Genomic DNA, 6065 nt, shown 5'->3' on the forward strand with positions numbered 1-6065 from the left:
AGAAAATGTCAAAAGTTGAAAAAAGTATAACACATTTAAAAAATACAATTAACAATCTTGGGCTCGTGTATGTGTGTATGTGTAGACATGATATAGAGATAAGTATAAATATAGATAAAGATGTAGACATACTTGTTTGTAACTTTATATATGGTGTACTGAACTATCAATATCAAGCTGGTTGTTGTAAAGTGCAAAGAGAAGCTAACTAATCTTTCAACTTCTAAAAACTTTGCTCCTGAATGAAATCTTGACAAGTTTAACAGTTCTTCTAATCACCTTTGGGTAATAAAACTCAAGTCCACTCCAACATAAAAAACTCTATTGTCATCCAATTTTAGATGATTCTCCTTCCCCAGCTCAGCTAACATGGGACCCAAAGCTCACAATGAGACGCAAGATGTGATTGGCTGTTCCACTTCCTTGGTACACTCCCTTCTTCACTTCCTGGATGAGTTTTTGGCCAATGGGGAAAGAAGAAAGGGTACGAAAGGGAGACTGAGGAGAGGAGAACAATTTTTCAAGGTTCCCAGGGTTATAATCTGGTAGGAAGCTCTGCTTTGTATTCCACACCCAAATTCTGGCTCTTTAGAGACCCCTCATTATTGGTTTTGAATACATCGTACAAATCCCCAGCTTAGCTGCTATCCTCTAGCAGTTCACCTTCTGCTGTGGTCACCCATCCCACCCATCCTCCTGAGTAATGCTCAGGGGTGGTTTCTCCTTCCCCAGTATCCATGACATCTTGAGAGAGCTATGCATCCACTTTTGCCCTGACAGACTCTTAAAGTGCAGTCCATTTCTAGGCAGACTACTTTAGCCACGCTCTCATCTTTAGAATGTATTTATTCATGAGCCAGGTACCAATTACTGAGTCCCTAAATTCTAGGGAGCATCAGTTGAGCTCTCTGGTTGGTTCTATAGAGATGTGCTCCTTGCTTTGATTAAAATGAGGTTATCGGTAGCATGTCTGGGTGGAGAAGAGAAATGCCATGACTCTTCAACTGTATCTTTAGGGAAATACTGTATTTCTTTCTGGATTTTTTTATTTTTATCATTCAATAACCAATTTCCTTGCCTGATCTCATACAGCACCGAAATGAGTGATGATTTATTTTATAAAATCAGTCTCACATTATCTTAGAACTCCCAGCAAAGATGCACATTGACAAACTGGGAGACTTCTGCTGAAACATTGAGACAACAAAAAAAGTCACAGTTAAAATCTTGTTACACACATACACCCCTGTACCCACAATTGGAACCTCTAAAACAGACATAATACAAGTCTCAACACACATCAAAGAACTGACATGATACAGACCCATTCTTGTGTCTCAGTGCAACAAAATTAGAATCAATGAATAAAAAATAAAATTCTCATATGATTAGAAAGTTTAAAACAGTTTTAAATAAGTCATACATCATACATCAAAAAAGATAATGGAAATTAGAAAATAATTAGAGCAAAATTACCAAAACACCCTATGTATCAAAACTTGTGCACCTTAATTTACAATGGAATATAAGTGTTTATCCTAGGAAAAGTTTTACCTGTATAGAGTAAAGGTTTTAATTTTTACTAAATGCCAGTAAGATGTTGCTTATAGATTTTGTTGTATTAGATCATGTATACTCTTTGTGCCTTTTTAGAAAACCAATTCATTTTTTCCATTTTAATTTTTGAGGATCTCTAAAGTAATTTCTTATATTTTGCATGGTTAAAATGAAAACAAGCAAACTTGTCTAAATACTGTTGATACTGATATATTTTCCCATTATTAAAATGAGTAGTTCATTAAAATCAATCTATTCTCTTTAATCAGGTAGACACATGAGGGTAAATTTCTTGCATTTCAATTGATCTTAAAGAAAATCTAGGAAAGTACAGGGCTTTAAGAATAAAGAGCCAGCAATGGCAATCAAATGCTGAAAGCTCAGAAAGAAAAAAAAAATTTTAAGCTTTGAGCTCCCTCTAATGGCGCAAAGGCAAAATTCCCAGAAACAACATGACAACTTCAATTAAGTAATAAATCTCCAATAAAGATGTCTAAAAATTCCTGGAAGTATCAGATTGCGACTTTCCCTTAGGTGGAGCATTCAGGTGCTGAAAAACTGAGCCTACCTAAGTGCGGCTGCGGGAACGTCCTGTCCTTTCTACCTATGTTACTGAGGAGAGACACATTATCCCCCTAGTGGATGTTAACAAAAATGACACAAAGATATTTCCAAACTGAGATTAAACTATTGCAATCATAGAATTTAGATAGCACTGTGAGATTCTTGATATGGTTTAGTTTAATCTGTCATTTTGCGCTTGAGGAAATACAACAAAGTTATGAGTGTGTCACAGTCCAGGGTCACAGGCTCACTAAAAGACTGAGACCAAATGTTAGGACTGTAGAATAATCCCCCTCACCTCGTACTCTACCTCCTCATAAATCGGGCTCCTGTGTAAGAACTGCAATTGCAATGGAAAGAACTGCAAGTCTCAGACCTTATGTAAGAAGTCTCCAGGGAAACTCGAAGACAACAGAGGAGACAAAAACAAGGACATCAGAGGAAACTTTGCCTCTGACACCTACAACTACTACAAACAGTAAACACAAACTCCTAGTCATATAACGTAAAACCTCACACTAAAGCCCTGCTTATCTAAATTCTTTCACCCAGTACTTCATGCTCAGCTTTAAACAAAAAATTACAAGTCACAATAAAAGGTGAAAAACACAGTCTGAAGAGACAGAGTAAGTGTCAGAACCAGAATCTCATCTGGCAGAGATGTGGGAATTATCTGACTGAGAATTTAAAAGAACTCTGCAATATATGTAACCTAGACATTTGTACCCCCGTAATATGCTGAAATAAAATAAATAAATTAATTAATTAATTTAAAAAACCAAAGATATATAATAGAATTCTGATTAATATGCTAAGGTTCTAATGGAAAAAGGGGATAACATGCAAGAACTGATGGGTAGTGTAAACAGAAAGGTGAAAACTCTAAGAAAGGATCAAAAAGAAATGCCAGAAATCAAAAGTCCTATAATAGGAGAGATGCCTTTCTTTAGCTCATCAGGAGACTGGACATAGCTGAGGAAAGAATCAGTGAGATTAAAAATACATCAATAAAAACTTCCCAAACTGAAAAGTAAAGAGAAAAAAGAATGAATAAAAACAGAACACAATATCCAAGAACTGTGGGACAATTACCAAAGGTTTATACATGTAATAGGAATACCAGAAGCAGAAGAAGGAGAAAGGAACAGATGCAACATTTGAAGCAGGAATGACTAAGAGTTTTCCCCAAATTAATGAGAAATGCTAAACCACAGATCCAGGAAGCTCAGAGAACACAAAGCAGCGTAAACTCCCCCCCCAGAAATCTATACCTAGGCATATCATATTCAAACTACAGCAAATCAAAGATAAAGAGAAAATCTTAAAAGAAGCCAGAGAGGGGAAAAACCCCACCTTATCGATAGAGGAGCAAAGATGAGAATTCTATCAGGCTTCTCTTTAGAAACCATGCAAGCAAGAAGAGTGGTGCAAAATAATTACAGTGTTGAAACAAAAACACCACCAATGTAGATTTCTGTATCCAGCAAAATTATCTTTCAAAAGTGAAGGAGAAGCCAGGCATGGTGGCTCATGCCTGTAATCCTAGCACTCTGGGAGGCCAAGGTGGGAGGATCATCTGAGGTCAGGAGTTCGAGACCAGCCTGAGCAAAAGCGAAACCCGTGTCTACTAAAAATAGAAAAATTAGTCGGGCATATTGGCATGCGCCTATAATCCCAACTACTCAGGAGGCTGAGGCAGGAGGATCTCCTTGAGCCCAGGAGTTTGAGGTTGCAGTGAGCTATGATGATACTACTGCACTCTAGCCTGGGTGACAGAGCAAGAGTCTGTCTCAAGAAAAAAAAACAAAAAACAAAAACATAAAGGAGAAAGAAAGGCTTTCTCAACAACAAAAATTGGGGAATTTGTATCCAGTAGACCTGCCTAGCATGAAATATTGTTAAAAGTTCTTTAGAAAGAAGGAAAATGATCTAGGTCAATAACTCTGATTTATATGAAGAAAGGAAGAGCATTAGAGAAAAATAAGTGAAAGCAAAATAAAATATTATATTTTTCTTAATTGGTCTAATAAATAGCAGTTTGTTCACATGAATAATAGGAACACTGTATTCAATTTTTATAGCTTATGGATAGATGAAATGAATAACAGAAGTGTTATAAGGTATGTGAGGAAAAAATTGGGACTTTGCATTACTGTGAATTGGTATAGTGTTACTTGAAAGTGTACATGGATTAGTTACAAATGTAAACTGCTAACTCTAGGGTAAGCACTAAAAAAATTTAAAAATAAAAGTATAATTTATATGCTAAGACAGGAAACAAAATGGAATCACATAAAATGTTCAACTAAAATCACAGAAGACAGACAAAGAGTAGAAGACAAAAAAGAGACAAAGAACAAAGGCAATAAAGAGCAAAAAGTAACAATTATGGTAGATTTAATTCAACTGTATTAATAATCACATTAAACATCATTGTATAAATATACCACTTAAAAGAGTATTGTAGTGGATAAAAAACAAGGTCCAACTATATGTTGTCTACCAGAAACCTACTTTAAATATAAAGGCACAAATAGATTAAAAGTAAAGGGATGGAGAAAGATATGCCACACTAACTCTAATCAGAAGAAAGCTGGAGTAGCTATATGAGAGTCATCCAAAGCAGGCTTTAGAGTAAGAAAGATTATCAGGGATAAAAGGGATATTACTTAATGATAAAAGGGTCATATGTCCAAGAAGACATAATAATCTTTAATGTGTATGCACCTAACCAATGCAACATCGAAATGCATGAGCCCAAAACTACAAGGAGAAATAAATGAATCTGCTATTATAATTGTAGACTTCAACATCCCTCTATCAGTAATTGGCAGATCCAGCAAGCAGAAAATCATTAAGGACATAGCTGAATGGAACATCTCCATCAATCAACTGAATCTAATTGACATTTATAGAATACTTTAACAACAGCAGAATATAGATTTTTCTCAAGCTAACATGGAATATTTACCAAGATAGACTACATTCTGGGCCATAAAATGCACCCTAACAAATTTAAAAGAATATAAACCATAAAAGTATACTCTTAGACCACAATGGAATTAAACTAGAAATTAATAACAGAAAGATACCTAGAAAATCTCAAAGTGCTTCAGATTAAACAATACACTTCTAAATAACACAAGGGTTAAATAGGTCCCAGGGGACATTAAAAATATTTTGAACTAAATAAAAATAATAATACAGCTTATCAAAATTTGGGGAATCCAGCAAAAGAAGTGCTCAAAGGGAAATTTATAGCATTGAATGCATATATTACAAAAGAAGAAAGATCTAAAATCAATAATCTAATGTTCCACCTTAGGAAAAGAGAAAATTAGAGCAAATTAAATACAAAATAAGCAGAAGATAAGAAATAATGAAAATAAGAGCCTAAATCAATGGAATTTAAAATGGGAAATCAATAGAGAAAATCAATGAAATCAAAAGCTGGTTCTTTGAAAATATCAATAGTATGATAAACATCTAGCCAGGCTAACTAAGAATAAAAGAGAAAAGATACAAATTATTAATATCAGAAATGAAAGAAGGGCCATCAGTACTGATTTCATGGATATTAAAAGAATAATAAAGGGATGTTAAGAATAATTCTGTGCCCACAAATTTTATAACATAGATGAAATGGACCAATTCCTTGAAAGATACAATCTATCTCTTAAAAGTTTAACTCCTAAGATTCAGCAATGAGAAAATAAACAACCCAATTAAAAATGGGCAAAAGATCTGAATAGACACATTGCCAGTGAAAATATATAGATGGCAAATAAGCATAACAAAAGATGCTCGACATCATATGTTATTAGGATTAGGCAATTTCAAGTTAAAACAATGATGAGATATATCTCATCTATAGAATGGCTAACATCCACAACAGTGACAACACGAAATGCTAGGAGCGTGTGAATCAACAGGAACCCTCATTA

This window comes from Lemur catta, chromosome 12 (genome assembly GCF_020740605.2).
Source record: "Lemur catta isolate mLemCat1 chromosome 12, mLemCat1.pri, whole genome shotgun sequence".
Lineage (NCBI taxonomy): Eukaryota > Metazoa > Chordata > Mammalia > Primates > Lemuridae > Lemur > Lemur catta.